At 40.5% G+C, this 6449-nt stretch overlaps 1 protein-coding gene across 2 annotated transcripts in view; it reads right to left on the reverse strand.

The window, feature by feature from the left end:
* The window catches only part of LOC110499204 (BAH and coiled-coil domain-containing protein 1), an 80327-nt gene extending 75097 nt beyond the window's left edge, over window positions 1-5230 (reverse strand). The window contains exon 1 of one of the 2 annotated variants that reach the window (XM_036956034.2): window positions 3801-5230. The gene's annotated coding sequence lies outside the window, so the exon portion shown is untranslated. The remainder of the gene's footprint in view (window positions 1-3800) is intronic. The other variant, XM_036956036.2, reaches the window with a different exon arrangement.
* Between the last annotated feature and the right edge of the window lie 1219 nt (window positions 5231-6449).

The following is a 6449-nucleotide window of genomic DNA, read 5'->3' on the forward strand; positions in this document are numbered from 1 at the left end:
GGGGCTCTAGGAGTAACATATAAACGGTAAGCCCTATATTTTGATGGCTGATTGGTCAACAAGGGTGTGTGGAGACTGCAACTCAGCAACTCTTCAGTTTGTGGGTTTTTAGGCCTATACATCTATATCAATAAATTCAACTTTGGTATAGCCACATGCACCCAGACAGAATGTGCAGGTCCTAAGACCCTGGTGAGGACACCGTCCCCAAAACACGACATGATGGACTAGAACTTCAGCCTAAAAGCAACGTGACCTTTTAAGCTCAGTGTGTGCATGAGAAGCTGCTATTTCTGGTCATCGTGATAGATAGCTACTTCACAACAGGACATCGCCGATATGTTATAAAACACTACAAGCTACAGCAGGTATGGCTGTAAACCAAATATCTCCAATGTTAGCAGCATTGAGCACATATTTGTATAAACATAGTTTTAAAAAAAAGACTTAATTTTAGGTCTATAATTTCAGAATGGCTGAATGCTTCTCTCACATCAACATATTTTGGTGACCACGCAAAATAGCTAAAGTCTACAAAATAGCCAAAGTCTACATTTATAACAGTGAGTGAATTATATTACAAATCGACAAAGTGAAATTAACCACAAAGGAGTATAAATAAATTGGTAATGTCAAGGACAACAGCCTAATTTTCCTCACAAACCTGCAGAATGCCAGCATGTTTCAGCTTTTGAACAGCTTGCCAAACAACAAGAAGGTTACAATGGGCTTGGGCAATACACAGGGACAGAATGCCATCCATTACTGAGGTCGCCATCATGTAGGCTAACATGTTCTCATTATCAGCATTTCAACATACATAAGGCAGCCTTCTAAAGCCTCAATATAGAGCCTATTACCTGGACGTTCCACCAAGTCCCCCAAAAGAGTTGCCAGCTTAGGCCTGACTCTACCGTAAGCCTTTGGACCGCAACATAGATAGTGGAAACGCAGTTTAGGCCTGAACAAAACTGTAGCACCGTCAGTAGATATGGACACAGAATGGGATTAAATATACAGGAGACATGCGTGTGGCTGACTAGTGACGAGAGTTCCAACCTGGAATAAAGACCTATACGTCCAAGTTAACGTGCATTCATCTGTACACCTCGGAGACTCGCAGCAAAGCTACCATTTTCGCTAATTAGGGTTCGAGCAGTTTTACTGGCATCATTCGACCAGGGGAAGCAAATTCCCTTCTCAACAGAGAACAAGCCGGGGAATGGCAATGGGGTCTATGAAAACTTGCTTCATATAAAATATGACCGAGTGAAAAGTATGACACCCCTGGCTTCACACCTACACACTCTCAACACACACAACATGATTGGACACGATTTGCTTAGGCCTGCGTTCAGAGATGTGAGATATGAACTGCCCTGATTTTCGGTTGCAGGAGAAGGAAGATGCGGCTAAAGAAGAGGCTCGTTCTTGTGTGGACAGGTGACTAAAGTGTAGGCCTGTGTTGAACGTGAAGTCAATAGTCAAGGCCTTATAACGTGGAGGTTTTTCGCTGTCTCTAGGTTCTCGATTGCAATTCAGGAATACACTGACTATTTCCCACCTAAACGTTCTATGTGCAATTGAAATAGTGCAAAAGAATACAAGAAGTGCATGACTGGATAGGAAGTACGAGTTATTAGATTGTAAATTAGTATTACTAAGCATACGTCTACAGGTTACATAGACCAGAGCATCAACATTGGTTAGGCCTATCAGATAAACATCGTTGAGCAGGAAGCCGCCAAGCTGCCAAGACCATCATTTGTAATTTTAAAACCGGGTCTGAGTCCCTGGTCCCGGGTTATCGATAGAAGCAAACCTGCACCTCATTAGTGGAAGTATATGCCCAGCTCCTATAAATGGCACATGCCTCCTTCATTACGACCTGTTTTATAGAAGAGGCTAAACGTTAAACTACGCAAAATAAAAAACTACTATAGCAACCTGAACATGCTAAAAGCTTTGGGTTGGCGCAAACTTTTATTTAATCGATTTAAGGTGAAGGTATAAACCAGTGGAGCCTACTGGATCATGTGTGGTTCATTATAAAATTACATAATTTAGATAATGAAACATGTTAATCGTTGAAGCTTGCTGTTGGTTTATTTCAAAATACAATCATTATTAAATGTCATAATTAATTAATTGGTAATAATTGGCGTAATTTATGTGGGCCCTAATCGAAGAAGTTATTGTTTATGGATAATTTTATATTGAAATCATACTTTAAAATTTAAAATACGTTTTAGTTGTTCTGGAAGTGAAACTACAAAACATAGGCTACTCTAAAACAATTTGGAGAAAAGTGACGTAACATAAGGCCTTATGCCACAAATGTATTGCTTTTTGTATTAGCTAATCAATAATTGTCAAATTACGTAGTCTACTCCAAATCCTCTGACAGAGAACATAAATAAAACAGTGACTGCACGAAACCTCAATGTGCTAAGACAAGAGAGTCACAAAATGGTCACAAAATGTCGACATGCTGTTGTTTACCATTTCTGGGTTAAATCTCTCCAAACTTCAGGAAATAAACAACAATAACAACTGAACATTTCTTCAACCATTGATATTTTAAATAATCATGTGACGTTTGTTCCCTCAAGTGTGTGTGTTGTTCCCTCAAGTGTGTGTGTGAGTGTGTACGTTTCGGCTCGTGCGTGTGTGGTGGGGATTCAGGAATCAACGAAGTGTTCTTTTCGCACATGAAGCACTGTTAACAATCAGATACGCATCAACTTATCGCATTACCATATAACACTATTTTAAGTAGCCTACCCAATTGCACGAAGAAAGCGACAAACTGTCTTCACATAGTTCGATGGTCAGGCATCAAAATCTCTACAGGCCTCATCCTGTCCTTCCTCGAATAGGAGTTTGGGAGTGTGTGCGTGTGTGTGACCAATACCTTAATAATAAGCAATCCATATGAAATGTTTTATGGGTTTTAAAAAAAGTCCCTTGTTTATAACCATACATTACATTAGAGCGATGTGCTACCCGCCAAAACCATGCCGAATCAGTAAAGATTGTCATTATTTTACTTTTTAAAGGTGGCCGACGTAAGAGGCTCACTCGCAGTCATATCCAAACCTAAAAGTTGTCTACAGATGAACAACACAGGCAACGTGATCGGTGTATGTAGTCCTACTTATAGTCTACTCTAAAGTCACCCTGAGTAATTTAGGTAGTCTACTACAAAGGTGGTCAGAATGTCAAATGTTTCAATGTGCAAATAGGCTACAGGAAAAATGGTGTTGTCTCGGAAAAGGGCAGTGCTACGCAGTCAAAATTAGCCATAAAGGTTGTGCTATAAGAGGTGAATAAATAGCAACTCTAGAACAATTGACACAAGGTTATTACTACGAATGTTATATTTCAGCTGCTAGAGACTGTGGGAAAATAAATGCATGCTAAAATCATTATTGCAGTGTTATAATCGCCAAAAGTGCATATTTAAATGGGATACAAAGAGCAGTCATTTATTTGATAAATGGAAAACATACAACATATTTCCGTATTGACTAAATAAATAAAGAATGCGTTGTGATTTAAATGCACGTGTGTGTCCTTGCAGCGTTTGCAATCCATCTAAACAAGACGCAACTAGAAACGCAAAGCCTATGACAAAATAAAAACATCTAAACCAGTTTATAACACGCCAGTCTATTCAAGCCGTTATGTGAGAGTTTATCAACGTTTTAAAACGTCATCCGTGCAAAATACAGCAGTTTGTATTCTGTAATTCACAGTGACAATGATAAATAAAAATGTGGAAAGTAGAAAACACCTACCTATAAAAACGACAGTCGGTCCCGCACAAAACTGTAGCCCATTTATAACACACGGTATCGCTATTGATTTACGCAGAAGGGAGAATAAAACAATATAGATAAGGTGTAAAACCTTACCCTCTTTAAAATGTAAATCTTCAAACAGTCTTAATCCCTGCAAGTGTAATCTAACTAGTCTATCTAATCAAATCAGTGATTTGTTAAAGGTTATCCGCATTAACATACATAACGTTCTAATGCCTCTCCACTTCCTTTCCTGGTACTGTTTATTCCAAAGAAATAACTTCAGTAATCATCTTTTGGGGGGGTTCCGTTCGCTCGAACTCTGCACATAGTGTTTTAGAAACACCGGATCCTGTGCCTGTGAGCGCGCGAGACGGAATCCGTCCGAACAGTCTCCCTGAGACTGTATAATCGCACATTTATGGCTGGATGACGCGTCTCTCTTCCCACAATGGAGCTCGAGCGTTGACATTAAACAGAAAATTGATGGAAAGACGAACGTAACGCAATCCCCATCTCTCCCTCTCCTTGTCCAGGACAAAGCTTTCTTGCCGTTTTTAATTAGGGGTGGGGGCACATGCACACACCGACCGATAACATGTATGCCCCCCCCCCTCCCACACATAGCCTACCGAAAACACAAACACACACCTTCCCCGTGCCATTACTGTTTTGTTTGCATTTCTGATTGTAGTCGTGGACCGGATCTATGGAGGAGTCTGAGACAGAGAGATTGAGAGCGAAGACTTCCCCATCTTGGAGAGATATAACGTTAGCTGGTTAACATCGAGTCCCATCGGAGCCTCCAGTCAGAATTTTCACATTTTCTTTCCTCTAAAAAAAGACCCTACATCTATCAAACTAGGCTACTGGCAGCAGAAAAACAAGTTTCGGCACACCCCCTCTCTCCCAGCTCGCGTCCTACCACAAGAATTTCACGGTTCTCAGACTTTCAGAAGCACACTGTTGTGCCATTTCAAAGATGACGAACGGACACAAACACACGGTCTGAGTTATAAGGAACCTCTAACTATTTAGCACACGCGTAAATGTCCATGGCGTTTACTTGCGCCCGTCGAAGACCTTTGATCAGGTTTAAACGGTCTCGACAAGCTTGTGCATAAAAGGTGCGATTTGGCGCGCTAAAGTAAAAAATACTGATTATCAACTGTTCGCCATGGAGAGAATACAACCCACATATTACCCATCTGGATTCACCACGCAAATAAATGTAAAAGCAAAGAGGACACAAACACACAGTCCTGAGCCGTTTACTAATAAGTTTACTTTTGCATAAAAAAAGCAATTCAGTACTAAATAGAAAATAAAATATACAAAAAACTTTCAAAACGTGCGTCTCGAAAATAAATGAGAAACGTGTAGTCTAAAGTAGGACGTGAGACTTGATAGTCAGACTTTCTTTCCCTGTCCTTCCTCCAGCCTAAACTGCCCCCTACATAGGTCACCGCCCCAGGAATCATGACGTCACGAGGTTAACCTCTACACTACCGGTTGATGGGAAAGAGCTTGCTCTGTCTCGGGACCATGTGTGTGTGTGTGTGAGAGAGAGAGAGAGATAGATAAAGATAATATCTCTATATCTCTAATGTGGTGCCTGGCAATAAACTGAAGCTCATATGAAATAAATCTCAAAATATACATACAATAGGCTTAAATAATTTCAGGTAATCAATTACATCTAAACACACACACAAACACTAACACACAAAGGAAAGCCCGGAAAATCTAAAAACACACATGCACACACACACCAAGGAAGGCCCGGAAAATCGTTAAAGATTCCAGCCACCCAAGCCATAGACTGTTCTTTCTGCTTCCTTACTGCAAGCGGTACCGGTGCATCAAGTCTGACACCAACAGGCTCCTGAAAAGCTTCTATCCCCAAGCCATAAGACTGCTAAATAGCTAATACAATGGTTACACGGACTATCTGAGTTGACCCTTGTATTTAATTGACATTTTTGCACTGTCTCTACGCACAGTCACAGGACTCTACACTCACAAGCACTGACACTTCAACACATAACCTACACACACATTCATAATGACTCTACGCACACACACACACACACACACATACACGCACACACACGCACGCACGCACACACACACACACACACATAATCATAATTAACACTGCTGCTACTCTGTGTTATCATATATCCTGATGCCTAGTCACATTACCCGTACACATATCTACCTCCATCTCTCCATTATCCCTCCACATTGTAAATATGGTATCGGAACTGACCCTGTCTATAGCTTCTTACTTTCTTGTGCTCTTATTTCTCATTTTTATTTATTGAGGTGTTTTTGTTCTACCTTGTTATTTTTAGTGTAACATTGATATTGATTACTGCATTGTTGGGTTTTTAACTTGCAAGAAAGGCATTTCACTGTACTTGAAACACACACCAGGGTTTTGTCATGCTTTTGGAATACAAATGTTTGGTAGGATTTATGGGGAAGGGAAGTGGGATGGTCAGGTTGACCAGGGCCTCACTCAGGAAGTTGACCTCTAGCCCGCTCGAGCGACTAAACCCTGATGCACTGTGTGTTCTGTAATACAACATAAAAATAAACCCCTTATAAATAGTGTCCTATACCACACAGGCAATATTGGCA

This window comes from Oncorhynchus mykiss, chromosome 20, assembly GCF_057628025.1.
Source record: "Oncorhynchus mykiss isolate SJ-2025 chromosome 20, ASM5762802v1, whole genome shotgun sequence".
Lineage (NCBI taxonomy): Eukaryota > Metazoa > Chordata > Actinopteri > Salmoniformes > Salmonidae > Oncorhynchus > Oncorhynchus mykiss.